This window comes from Leuresthes tenuis, unplaced genomic scaffold (genome assembly GCF_036924035.1).
Source record: "Leuresthes tenuis unplaced genomic scaffold, fLeuTen1.0.hap1 SCAF_8, whole genome shotgun sequence".
NCBI lineage: Eukaryota > Metazoa > Chordata > Actinopteri > Atheriniformes > Atherinopsidae > Leuresthes > Leuresthes tenuis.
The window spans coordinates 26632509-26647309 of NW_027325362.1; positions in this window are offsets into that span (position 1 = coordinate 26632509).

Consider the following 14801-nt stretch of genomic DNA (forward strand, 5'->3'; position numbering starts at 1 on the left):
CATTCACACCTACTTGCAGTCGAACAGCTCTGCTCCCGCTTTTGATTATGTTTGGTTGGATATTCGAACCTTTTCTTAACTGCTTTTTACAAACTTTGGTCGGACGTTCACACCTTCTTGCAGCCGAACACCTCCGCTTCCGCTTTTGATGGTATATATTCGGACATTCGATCCTTTTCTTACCAGCTTTTTACAAACCATGGTTGGACTTTCACATCTTCTTGTAGCCGAACAACTCCGCTCCCCCTATTGATTGTGTACAGTCGGGTATTTTAACCTTTTCTTACCCACTTTTTACCAACTATGGTCGGACATTCACACCTTCTTACAGCGGAACACCTCCGCTCCCTCTTTTGATGGTGTATGTTTGGGCATTCGAACCTTTTCTTACCCGCTTTTTACAAACTATGCTCGGACATTGAAACCTTCTTGTAGCCGAACACATCCACTCCTTCTTTTGATGATGTATGCTTGGGCATTCAAACCTACTTTTTGCCCGCTTTTCATTAATTTTGGGTGGACATTCACACCTTGTCACAGCCAAACACCTCTGCTCCCTGTTTTGATCATGTATGGTTGGACATTCGCACCTTGTCTCACCCGCTTTTTGCAAACTATGGTCGGCTGTTCACAGCTTCCTCTCCACCATACTTGTATCGTGGGATGTTCACACCCAGTTGCATCCGAAGACCTCCGCCCCCACTTTTGTTGATATTTAGTTGGTCATTCGCAGCTTACCCGCTTTTGGCAAACTATGGCCTTCTTGCAGCCAAACACCTCTGATCTCGCTTTTGATGATGTAAGGTTGGGCATTCAGACCTTGCTTCACCTGCTTTTCACCAAATATAGTCGGACATTCACACCTTCTTGCAGCCGAACACTTCCGCTCCACCTTTTAGTGTTCTATCACACCTTTTTTTCACCGAATTTTATAGATTATGGTTGGAAATTCTCAACCACTCTCATCCAAAGACCTCTCCTCCCGCTTTTGTTAATATATTTGATCTTTAGTCGGACATTCACACCTTCTTGCAGCTGAACCACCTCCGCTCCCTGTTTTGATCATGTATGGTCTGGCAATACTACCTTTTCTTACCCGTTTGTGAGTAATTATGGCTGGACATTCACACCTACTTGCAGCCGAACACCACCTCTCTCGCTTTTGATGATGTATGGACCGGCATTCTTACCTTTTCTAACACATTTTTCAGAAATTACGGTCGGAGATTCACACCTACTCACAGCCGAACAACTCCGCTCCCGCATTTGATGGTGTGCAGTCGGACATTCTCACCCTTTCTCATCAGCTTTTTGCAAATTATGATCTGACATTCAAACCTACTTGCAGTCGAAAAGCTATGCTCCCGCTTTTGATTATGTTTGGTTGGATATTCAAACCTTTTCTTAACTGCTTTTTACAAACTTTGGTTGGACGTTCACACCTTCTTGTAGCCGAACACATCCACTCCTGCTTTTGATGATGTATGGTTGGGCATTCGCACCTTTTTTTTACCCATTTGTCAGGAATAATGGGTGGACATTCACACCTTCTTGCAGCTGAACACCTCCTCTCCCACTTATGATCATGTGCGGTTTGATTTTCAAAAATTTTCTTTCATGTTTTCTAGCAATTATTGATGGACATTTAGACCTTCTTGCAGCTGAACACCTCCGCTCCTGCTTTTGATCATACCTTGTCAGGCATTCGCACCATGTCTTACCCGCTTTTTACAAACTTTAGTCGAACATTTACACCTTTTTGCAGCCGAACACCACCTCTCTCGCTTTTGATGATGTATGGTCCGGCATTCTTTCCTTTTCTAACACATTTTTCAGCAATTATGGTCGGACATTCACACCTACTCAGAGCCGAACACCTCCGCTCCCGCATTTGATGGTGTATAGTCGGGCATTCTCACCCTTTCTCATCAGCTTTTTGCAAATTATGATCTGACATTCACACCTGCTTTTGATAATGTATGGTTGGGCATTCGCACCTTTTTTTTCCCATTTTTCAGGAATTATGGGTGGACATTCACACCTTCTTGCAGCTGAACACCTCCTCTCCTTCTTATGATCATGTGCGGATGATATTCGAAATTTTTTTTTTCATGTTTTAAAGCAATTATTGATGGACATTCAGACCTTCTTGCAGCTGAACCACTCTGCTCCCGCTTTTGATGGTGTATAGTCGGGCTTTCAAGCCTTTCCTTCCCAGTTTTTACAAATTATGGTTGGACATTCAGACCTTCTTGCAGCCGAACACCTCCACTCCCTCTTTTGATCATACATTGTCGGGCATTAGCACCTTTTCTTACCCACTTTTTACAAACCATAGTCGGATTTTCACATCTTTTAGTAGCCGAACAACTCCGCTCCCGCTATTGATTGTGTACAGTCGGGTATTTTAACCTTTTCTTACCTGCTTTTTACCAACTATGGTCGGACATTCACACCTTCTTACAGCGGAACACCTCCGCTCCCTCTTTTGATTGTGTATGTTCGGGCAGTCAAACCTTTTCTTACCTGCTTTTTACAAACTATGGTCAGACATTCAACCCTTCTTGGAGCCGAACACATCCACTCCTGCTTTTGATTATGTATAGTTGGGCATTCGCACCTTTTCTTACCCATTTTTCAGTAATTATGGGTGTACATTCACACCTTCTTGCAGCCGAACACCTCCGCTCCCTCTTTTGATCATACATTTTCGGGCATTCGCACCTTTTCTTACCCGCTTTTTACAAACCATGGTCGGACTTTCACACCTTTTAGTAGCCGAACAACTCCGCACCCGCTACTGATTGTGTACAGTCGGGTATTTTAACCTTTTCTTACCCGTTTTTTACCAACTATGGTCGGACATTCACACCTTCTTACAGCGGAACACCTCCGCTCCCTCCTTTGATGGTGTATGTTCGGGCATTCGAACCTTTTCTTACCCGCTTTTTACAAACTATGGTCAGACGTTCAAACCTTCTTGTAGCCGAACATATCCACTCCTGCTTTTGATGATGTATGGTTGGGCATTCGAACCTACTTGTTGCCCGCTTTTCATTAATTATGGGTGGACATTCACACCTTGTCTCAGCCAAACACCTCCGCTCCCTGTTTTGATCATGTATGGTTTGACATTCGCACCTTTGCTTACCCTCTTTTTATACTGATTGCTCAAGATTAAGTTGTTCTTTCTCAAACTACAAAATTTTTTTAATTGTTGAAACTTGATTTGAAGTGGATAAATAAGGAAGACAAACAGTTTTAAGTCAGGCTGATAGCAATTAATTTTATAGCAAAATCTGTATTTCGTCATTTGTCGAGAGATGCTTATTGCTGAAGAAGTTCTTTTTCATTCTACAAAGTACAACGTTGTTTATCATTGAAACTTGATTAGACATGAATAAATATGAAGGACAAAGCAGTCTTAACTTGGTTTGAGTTAAGGAATTCGTTTTATAGGAGAATCCGAATTCGTGCATAACTCGTAAAATAGAGCTTATTTTCGGATTCCTGAAGAATGAGTCTGGTTCTTTCTCATAATACAAAGTTTGTTGTTTATTGTTGAAACTTCATCAGACCGTTAGATATAGTCGGACTCACCTCGACACACGGCTTGGGATCTGGAACCAGTACTCTTGAGAGGGGTTGGACTCTCTTCCACTCTGGAGTTGCCCGTGGTGAGAGGCGCAGAGCAGGTGTGGGCATACTTATTGCCCCCCGGCTGTGTGCCAGTACATTGGAGTTTACCCCAGTGAACGAGAGGGTAGCCTCCCTCCGCCTTGGGTGGGGGGACGAGTCCTGACTGTTGTTTGTGCCTATGCGCCAAACAGCAGTTCAGAGTACCTACCCTTTTTGGAGTCTCTGGGGGAGGCACTGGAGAATGCTCCTACCGGAGACTCCCTCATTCTGCTGGGGGACTTCAATGCTCACGTGGGCAATGACAGTGAGACCTGGAGGGGTGTGATTGGGAGGAACGGCCCCCCCGATCTGAATCAGAGTGGTGTTATGTTGTTGGACTTCTGTGCCAGTCATAGACTGTCCATAACGAACACCATGTTCAGGCATAAGGGTGTCCATATGTGCACTTGGCACCAGGACACCCTTGGCCGCAGTTCGATGATCGACTTTGTGGTTGTATCATCGGACTTGCGGCCGTATGTCCTGGACACTCGGGTGAAGAGAGGGGCGGAGCTGTCAACTGTTCACCACCTGGTGGTGAGTTGGCTCCGCTGGTGGGGGAGGATGCCGATCAGACCTGGCAGGCCCAAACGTATTGTGAGGGTCTGCTGGGAGCGTTTGTCAGAATCCCCCGTCAGAAGGAGCTTTAACTCCCACCTCCGGCAGAGCTTCAACCATATTTGAGGTGGGGGACATTGAGTCCGAATGGGCCATGTTCCGTGACTCCATTGCCGAGGCAGCTGGTCGGAGTTGTGGCCGTAAGGTGGTCGGTGCCTGTCGTGGCGGCAACCCTCCAACCTGCTGGTGGACACCAGTGGTGAGGGAAGCCGTCAAGCTGAAGAAGGAGTCCTATCGGGCCTTTTTGGCCAGTGGGACCCTGGAAGAAGCTGATAGGTACCGACGGGCCAGACGGGCCACGGCTTCGGCGGTTGCTGAGGCAAAAACTCGGGCCTGGGAGGAGTTCGGTGAGACCATGGAGAACGATTTCCGGACGGCCTCGAAAAGATTCTGGTCCACCATCCGGCGTCTCAGGGGGGGGGAAGCGGCTCACAGTCAACACTGTTTACAGTGGGGACGGGGCTTTGCTGACCTCAACTAGGGATGTTGTGAGTCGGTGGGGGGAGTACTTCGAGGAACTCCTCAATCCTACCAACACGTGCTCGGAAGAGGCAGAGTCGGAGAGCTCGGAGACGGGGCCTCCCATTTCTGGGGCTGAGGTTGCTGAGGTGGTTAAAAAGCTCCTCGGTGGCAAGGCCCCGGGGGTGGATGAGGTCCGTCCTGAGTTTCTCAAGGCTCTGGATGTTGTAGGGCTGTCTTGGCTGACACGCCTCTGCAGTATCGCGTGGACATCGGGGACAGTGCCTCTGGACTGGCAGATTGGGGTGGTGGTCCCCCTCTTTAAAAAGGGGGACCGGAGGGTGTGTTCCAACTATAGGGGTATCACACTCCTCAGCCTCCCTGGTAAGGTCTATTCGGGGGTATTGGAGAGGAGGATCCGTCGGATAATCGAGCCTCGGATTCAGGAGATGCAGTGTGGCTTTCGTCCTGGCCGTGGAACAGTGGACCAGCTCTATACCCTCGGCAGGATCCTGGAGGGTGCATGGGAGTTCGCCCAACCAGTCTACATGTGTTTTGTGGACTTGGAGAAAGCGTTCGACCGTGTCCCTCGTGGAGTCCTGTTGGGGGTGCTCCGGGAATATGGAGTGCCGGACCCCTTGATAGGGGCCGTTCGGTCTCTGTATGACCGGTGCCAGAGTTTGGTCCGCATTGCCGGCAGTAAGTCGGATACGTTTCCGGTGAGAGTTGGACTCCGTCAGGGCTGCCCTTTGTCACCGATTCTGTTCCTAACTTTTATGGACAGAATTTCTAGGCGGAGCCAGGGCGTTGAGGGTGTCCCATTTGGCGACCTCAGAATCGGGTCTCTGCTTTTTGCAGATGATGTGGTTCTGTTAGCGTCGTCAGGCCGTGACCTTCAGCTCTCACTGGAGTGATTCGCAGCCGAGTGTGAAGCGGCTGGGATGAGAATCAGCACCTCCAAATCCGAGACTATGGTTCTCAGCCGGAAAAGGGTGGAATGCTCTCTCCGGGTCGGGAATGAGATCCTTCCCCAAGAGGAGGAGTTCAAGTATCTCGGAGTCTTGTTCACGAGTGACAGATGAATGGAGCGGGAGATTGACGGGCGGATCGGTGCGGCGCCTGCAGTGTTGCAGGCTCTGCACCGACCCGTCGTTGTGAAGAGGGAGCTGAGCCAGAAGGCGAAGCTCTCTACTTACTGGTCAATCTACGTTCCCATCCTCACCTATGGTCACGAGTTGTGGGTAGTGACCGAAAGAACAAGATCGCGAATACAAGCGGCCGAAATGGGTTTCCTCCGCAGGGTGTCTGGGCTCTCACTTAGAGATAGGGTGAGAAGCTCAGTCATCCGGGAGGGGCTCGGAGTAGAACCGCTGCTCCTCCGCATTGAGAGGAGTCAGATGAGGTGGCTCGGGCATCTGGTTAGGATGCCACCTGGGCGCCTCCCTGGGGAGGTGTTCCGGGCACGTCCCACTGGGAGGAGACCCCGGGGGAGACCCAGGACACGTTGGAGAGACTATGTCTCTCGGCTGGCCTGGGAACGCCTCGGGGTCCCCCCGGAAGAGCTGGAGGAAGTGGCCGGGGACAGAGACGTCTGGGTTTCTCTGCTCAAGCTGCTGCCCCCGCGACCCGACCCCCGGATAAGCGGCAGATGATGGATGGATGGATGGATATATCCTCCACCAACCAGACTTACAACCCCCGACTAGGGTAGCAGAATTTCTAAGCATCTGTACCCCAAAACTACTATCAAAAATATATAAATTATTGTCTAAGATAGATGACACAATGTCTCTTCCATCCTCAAAATGGGAGGCAGATTTATCCATCAGTTCTGGTCATAGCTTCTAACCACAAATATGTTTGAACACCTTCATAAATCGAAATCCTAATTTACAGCTCATACAATACAAAATCCTTCATAGAACACATTATACAGGACAAAGGATGTTCAGGATGGGTCTAACACACTCAAACATCTGCTCACATTGCACAGATAACACACCTGATGATTATGCACACGCTTTGTGGTTTTCTGCGCCTGTCCAGAAGTTCTGGCTTGAAGTCTGTGAGGACCTATCAACATGGCTAAAGTGTAGCATCCCTGCATGCCCCACACTATGCATACTGGGTGACTTAGACAACATCAACATGGAAATTAACTCAGCACACATGGTTGTCACAGTGTTATGTATCGCAAAGAAAACTATTCTCATGAACTGGAAAGCGAAGAACAATCTGTGTATTAACCAGTTTAGAAATTTTCTTTTAGATTATATTAGCATGGAAACAATGTCTGCCTCCTCAAAACATCAATTGGCTGAATTTCATTCTCTCTGGTCCCCTCTGATTAGTTTTATCACATAGTGGTGGTGGTGGGTTGCTGGGTGATGGTGGGTCTCAGGCCCGGGCTGCTGCGACTGGTGTGACCGGGTGGTTTGTTTGTTTGTTTTTTGATGTTGTTTGTTTGTTTTTTGTAGAGGTCCTCCTGGGTGGGGTTGGGTTGAGTGGGGTGGGGCGGGATGGGTACCTTCTGGGGGTACAGTAGCTCCCGGAATATGGTCGCTGCAGGCCCCGAGCCTGGTGGACATCAGGCCCTCCTGCCCATTGTTGGCTCCCAGGTAGCGGGGATGCCTATGGCAGCCAGTCCCTGGCTGCCCTCTCTGGGGGAGAGTAGCTCCCCCGGTATATATCCCCATACCCCTCTCCCTTCTGGCTCCTGTACACAGTACACACTCACACATGAAGGGTTTTGGGGGCGTGTGTGTTCGGTGGGGTGTAGTGGATGGGGCCACGTAGGTGGTCCCCTTTGGTTGCACTCTGCAGTTCCCTGCCCCTGTTTTAATTATACCTTAGACATTACTACTTATCAAACACACTCACACACACACATTAGGTCTTGGGGGGTGGTTACACTGAGTGGCATCTGGTGGGCGGGGCTCTTTGGGTATGTAGGCTGCCCAGAGTGCCGCGCTCCCAGTTCTACAAGTTTGGCTGGCCCTCAATTTTAATTGCTCACTATTAGAAAATATTGAAGAGCCAGAAGGGTGAGGGGAGGGGTCTTCTTCGCACAGCCCTGCTTCCTGGTGTCTGCTCGGGGCAGGAGGGGCCAGGAGGATTAATTAATTGTTCTGCTGGTTCGGGGTCTGTGGTGGCTGGGGGGTTGCTGGCCTCCTGGTGTGCCCGCTGCACTACACCCCAGCAGAGTCGAGGGAGGTAGGATGTGTGGATGTGTGGATGTATGGGACGTGAAAGTGTGTGTGGTAATGATTGGGCCTGGATCTGGGACTTGCTGTCGCCTGGCCTGCCTGTGTTTCTCCCGATGGGGCATCAGCGTTGCCTCTCCCCACTGCTCGCGACTTCACCCACCTGTGGGCACGTCTTGACTCCCAGGGCACTTGGCCAGGGGCGCTGGGGCAGGCGCTGACCCACTTTGTGGCTGTCTGGGGCGCTTGGCCCTCCTGGGTATTGGGTGGGGCCTCTGCCGGGGGGTTTGGGGGCATTCGGGCCCCTGGGGCCTGGGTCCAGTGCACGGCCCATGTCTGGGCGGCTGGGGCCTGGCGGGGTCGGTGGGCTGTTGCCCCTGGCTCCCGGAGGGCCTCTGCCCTATGCTTATGGGGGCTCTTTCCGGGGGCTTCCTCTGCAGTCTTCTGGGTGGATGCGTGGTTGCCCCTGCGGTGGGCTGCCTGGGTTCTGTGCTCTGTGGGGGCTGCTGGTGGCCTGGGTCTTGTGGCCCTCTCTGCCTGCTTCTGATTGCTTGGGGGGGGGCTGTGGATTGTGGCCCTGTACGCTTATACACTCATAACTAAGCACGGTTATCATGTAGGTCCTGTGCCATGGGTGTTGCATGTTCTCACACACACACACACACACACACATTCATTAGTCCAGTAGCATGGTCGCTAAACAGTTGATGTATTATCATGTCGTCTCAGGTCATCTATATCCACAGCTGTGGCAAAGCAAATCTGTTTGGCATCAAAGGTATTCAGACTACAATTCTTCTGACATAATGCTGAACAGGACAAGGGGAAAAAAAAAAAAAGTAAAGAAGACAGTTCTGGCGAAAGTCAGGGACTAGACCTGTTCTAAGTTCTATACTTTTTAAAAGGGGCATGTTTATCAACTATGGAATTAGAAGATTTACAAAAATGGTCAAGTGCTAGATCTTCATCTGAGATTTTAACAGTGTCATATAACTATTCAACAGATCAGTTAAAAAAAAGCCTGCTCATGGAGATGTTTCAGGATCTGGATACCAAGCGTGGACCTAATGTTTTCATTTTTGCAATTCTGATACAGGCTATTGAGCAGTGATAACTAACACCAAGTTCAGATACTGCGGATATTCTACCTTTGATTTGTTAAGATTGAGGCAATCAGGGACAACCTTGAAGGATCTCTTTGGTTTTGTAGGATCAGTAATTACCTGAGAAAGGTTGATATTGGTACACACCTTTTTTAAATGATCAGAGGCAGAGTTCAACTTGTTTAAATTAAAATTGCCACACAGAGATTGGGTTTAGGCCACATGCACACAGAATGACATCAACAAATATAAGAAATATTAAACATTTACACATAGATTTTTGAATACATGTAGAGGAATGATACTTTGAAATGTGCTCATTGCGGAGTTATGATCAGTTGAGTAATGAAGGTTGAACTATTCTGGGAAAGAGGTTCTATTCCCAGCATCATGATGGACACTCCTGATATAGAAGATTTCGCTAACGCATTGGAATTGTTTTACTATTTTCATATGCATGTGCAATGAAGAATTGCTTGCTGCTGATAAATGCAAAGAAGAACAGCTTACACATAGATGCTCACATATAGGTTGCTGAATGCAATGAAGACCTGCTTATCCAGTAAAGTTCAATGTCAATGTGTAATATTCAATTAGGATTTGCAAAACAGTGAAGTTAAACAATGAATGGGTCCATAGTCGGTATGAGAAGACTACAGGAATATTTACCTGGGTGTACGTTCAAAAACAGAGATGAGAAAATCGCGATAAATAATTGTTTGTTTGTTTGTTAGTATGTATATGAATGTTATGTGTATAGACTGTGTTGAGTTATAGTTACTCAGTAGTGTCTCAGTGAAACAACCGACGGGGGATGCCTTGCGGTGACAACAAAAGCAGTGTTTTACTGATCAGTCAAGTTGCTCCAGTGTACTCCATACAAACTGGTTGGCTACTGAAGGGATAGAAAATGGGGAATTCTTGTTTTAAAGCAAACAAGGAATTAGATGGGAAAAATACATGTTTTAACGGGACCCAGACAATATTAAATACTCAGACAGATGGGATAAGAAGTGTAGTTGTGTAGGAAATCACAAAATTATTACATGAAATTAGTGAAATCAATTGAAGAATGCCTTTCTGAAGAGCTGTTTACCACAGATGAGCAGCTTTGCGACCAAGCACAATGTAGATCGCTTTACTGACAAAATGATCTAATTTAATGGATTGGTTTAGACATGCATAACAGCATTTTAAGAACAAAGAGAGAAACAAAAAGGGACAACGCTTCATGGTGGAAGGTGATGTATAAATAAAAGTGTATATGATGAAGGGGGTGGCAACACCCATTCCGAAATCCCGCCATTCCGACATCCCGCTATTCCGACATCCCACCATTCCGACATACCACCATTCCGACATAACACCATTCCGACATGCAAACGTCCCACCATTCCGACGTTCAAATGTCCCACCATTCCGACAAGGCTTTCTGTATAAGGAAATGTGTGTTACTCAACAGGTGAGTCCCTTCTTTCTGTTCATGCAATTTATATGTTTAACACATGTTTATAGACAAGCGTTATTAAAAACACAAAGTCTCGGCAACTGGAGGAGGAGAAGCAGTCCGCGGTGGTTTTCAATCACACACTCCAATGCCACTTGTTTCAACTTCCGAAAATTTAATCCAGGAAAAAAAGGCTTACAAACATGGACCAAAACGGCTCCATAACACGCACAAGAATCCAAAAGAAACTAAAATTAACTAAAAGAAAGCAAATAAACAGTATGAAGTGGTCAAAATTGGTTTTACGCATGCCTATGTGCGTCTGGCACAAGCGTCTTCGGGCTCTCCCACATTGGTTTGTGGATGAAAGCTATATGTTCAGCTGTAATGTCATGTAAAAACAATCTCTACATGACATTTACTCCCAGGCGTGACCAGTTACGTCCTTAAGATATCAACAGGCTGTATAAAGCCTTGCGCAACGGCTGTGTGTTTGTGCCAAATGCGCAAAGCCCATCCGCGCTTCCCAAAATTGGAGCGAGTACTAATAAATCACGTGAATAACATGAATAAACGTTTTTACTGCATTTTGTTGTGTTTTATACGTTCTATGCTGTCATTTCTCTCTTCTCCTATTGGCAAGGCAAGGCAGAGTGCTCGCAACTGTGTCCCGTGCCGTAGCCGTGATATCTGTGCAATTATTACTTTTGCATATGATGACAGTGTGCAAAAGACGCATGGGCTCTGTGGAGAGCTCCGCTCCAGCTGGCTGCTGTGACAACTCACTGACAATGTATTTCTGCTTAATCAGTTTCAGTCTGGCCAGAGTTACATTAATATCTGTATTTTTATATTTGAAATTCAGGGGATTTTGATAATAGATTATTAAAGTTTGTTTGCGAGGCTGTGGCCTCTGCATGTGCAGAGCTTGTGCGCCAAACTTTAGGGCGTATTTGCGCCGGCATATCATTAGTGCAAAATGTTTTGGGTAAAAAATAGGCTGTTAAAAGGAACTGTCGGAATGGCGGTATGTTAAAAAAAAAAAAAACATACCGCCATTCCGACCATAGGAGGAAAAAAGTGTCGGAATGGTGGGACGTTTGATAAAAAATTAAGTGTCGCCATTCCGACAATTGGAGACCCATGTCGGAATGGCGAGATGTCGGAATGGCAGCATGTAACCATGATGAAGGAGAGACCATTTGAGCAGCACAGCCATTTCGCAGCACAGGGACAGCAGTCCAAGTTACAGGATCTCCCACGTGGTATCACCTGTCACATTGTGTCAAGGCATCAAAAGAAGAAAAAATCACCAAACTCAAGGACAAAAAGACGAAGACGCCGGTGAACGAAGAGAGAGCACTGACAAACCAGAAATACAAAAGGATTCTCGATATCAAGATCCAGAAGAAGAGGCTAACAATGCCACGAACACTTACGATGCTGGGAATGATGCCAGCAATGAACAGAGAAGAAGATTCAGTGTCATCAATCTGCAACACGTGCCTCTAATGAGGGGGTGAATATAGAATCCTCAACGATTACAACGTCTCTGGGAACTGTGACAAAAACAAGGTTTAAACCATTTTGATATATATTGTAACCTATTGGCTAAGGAATAGTGCTGAAAATGAGGTAAATCTAATCCACCATTGTCCTTGGTCTTCTGTAGGGTTTTTAAACTAATACGTGGTGGTTTGTTTTTCCACAGAAATTTGGAGATGCATGAATCTAGTTACTTAAACCAAGTAGCAGATGGTTTTATGGGGATCATTGAGAACAAATAGTTAACTTTTGGTAGTATCATCATTTTAATGGATGTAATTCTCCCCATAAGTGATATAGGTAAGTACTTCCAACGAGAGAGATCGTCCTCTACTGTCTTTAATAATTGCACATAATTTAGCTTTGTTAGCTCTGAGAGCCTGGAGGAAATGTTTATGCCTAAATATCTAATATTTCCTGACTGTAAAGTGATCGCAGGTATATTATGGACCCTACAGTTAATGGGCAGAACTGTGGTCTTAGACCAGTTGATAGAGTAGTCAGAAAGTGTTGAGAATTTATTTATGAGTGTGATCGTGTGAGTGAGAGACGTCTGTGAGTTCTGAAGGAAAAGTAATACATCATCAGCATAAAGACTTATTATATGCTCAATATTTTGGGATTAATTACTCACAAACGGGTAAGAAAAGGTAGTATTGCCAGACCATACATGATCAAAACAGGGAGCGGAGGTCGTTCAGCTGCAAGAAGGTGTGAATGTCCAACTAAAGTTTATAAAAAGCGGGTAAGACAAGGTGCGAATGCCCAACAATGCATGATCAAAAGAGGGAGCGGAGGTTTTCGGCTGCAAGAAGGTCTGAATGTCCACCCATAATTGCTGAAAAATGGGTAAAAAAAGGGTGCGAATGCCAAACCATACATCATCAAAAGCAGGAGTGGATGTATTCGGCTAGAAGAAGGTTTGAATGTCCGACCATAGTTTGTAAAAAGCGGGTAAGAAAAGGTTCGAATGCCCAAACATAGACCATCAAAAGAGGGAGCGGAGGTGTTCCGCTGTAAGAAGGTGTAAATGTCCGACCATAGTTGGTAAAAAGCAGTTAAGAAAAGGTTCGAATATCCAACCAAACATAATCAAAAGCGGGAGCAGAGCTGTTCGACTGCAAGTAGGTGTGAATGTCAGATCATAATTTGCAAAAAGCTGATGAGAAAGGGTGAGAATGCCCGGCTATACACCATCAAATGCGGGAGCGGAAGTGTTCGGCTGTGAGTAGGTGTGAACGTCCGACCATAATTGCTGAAAAATGTGTTAGAAGAGACTAAAATGCCGGACAATACATCATCAAAAGCGGGAGAGGTGGTGTTCGGCTGCAAGTAGGTGTGAATGTCCAGCCATAATTACTTACCAATGGGTAAGAAAAGGTAGTATTGCCAGACCATACATGATCAAAACAGGGAGCGGAGGTGGTTCAGCTGCAAGGTGTGAATGTCTGAGTAAAGTTTGTAAAAAGCGGGTATGACAAGGTGCGAATGCCCGACAATGTATGATCAAAAGAGGGAGCAGAGGTGTTCAGCTGCAAGAAGGTCTGAATGTCCACCAATAATTACTGAAAAATGGGTAAGAAAAGGTGCGAATGCCCAACCATACATCATAAAAAGCAGGAGTGGATGTGTTCGGCTACAAGAAGGTTTGAATGTCCGACCAAGGTTGTAAAAAGCAGGTAAGAAAAGGTGAAAATACCCGACTGTACACAATCAAAAGAGGGAGCGGAGTTGTTCAGCAACAAAGAGTGAAAGTCTGACCATGGTTTGTAAAAAGTGGGTAAGAAAAGGTTTGTATGCCCGAATATACAACATCAAAAGCGGAAGCGGAGGTGTTCGGCTGCTTGAAAGTTTGAACGTCCTACCAAAGTTTGTAAAAAGCAGTTAAGAAAAGTTTCGAATATCCAACCAAACATAATCAAAAGCGGGAGAGGAGCATTTCGACTGCAAGTAGGTGTGAATATCAGATCATAATTTGCAAAAAGCTGATGAGAAAGGGTGAGAATGCCCGACTATACACCATCAAATGCGGGAGTGGAGTTGTTCGGCTGTGAGTAGGTGTGAATCTCCGAGCATATTTTGTAAAAAGGGGGTAAGAATAGATTCGAATGCCCGAACATACACTATCAAAAGAGGGAGCGGAGGTGTTCCGCTGTAAGAAGGTGTGAATGTCCGACCATAGTTGGTAAAAAACGGGTAAGAAAAGGTTAAAATACCCGACTGTACACAATCAATAGTGGGAGCGGATGTGTTTGGCTACAAGAATGTGTGACAGTCCGACCATGGTTTGTAAAAAACGGGTAAGAAAAGGTGCGAATGCCCGACAATGTATGATCAAAAGAGGGAGCGGAGGTTTTCCGCTGTAAGACGGTGTGAATGTCCGACCATAGTTGGTAAAAAGCGGGTAAGAAAAGGTTAAAATACCTGACTGTACACAATCAATAGCGGGAGCGGAGTTGTTCCGCTGTAAGACGGTGTGAAAGTTCAACCATGGTTTGTAAAAAGCTGCTAAGAAAAGGTTCGAATGCCCGAATATATACCATCAAAAGCGGGAGCAGAGCTGTTCGACTGCAAGTAGGTGTGAATGTCCAGCCATAATTACTCACAAACGGGTAAGAAAAGGTAGTATTGCCAGACCATACATGATCAAAACAGGGAGCTGAGGTGGTTCAGCTGCAAGGTGTGAATGTCTGACTATAGTTTGTAAAAAGCGGGTAAGACAAGGTGCGAATGCCCGACAATGTATGA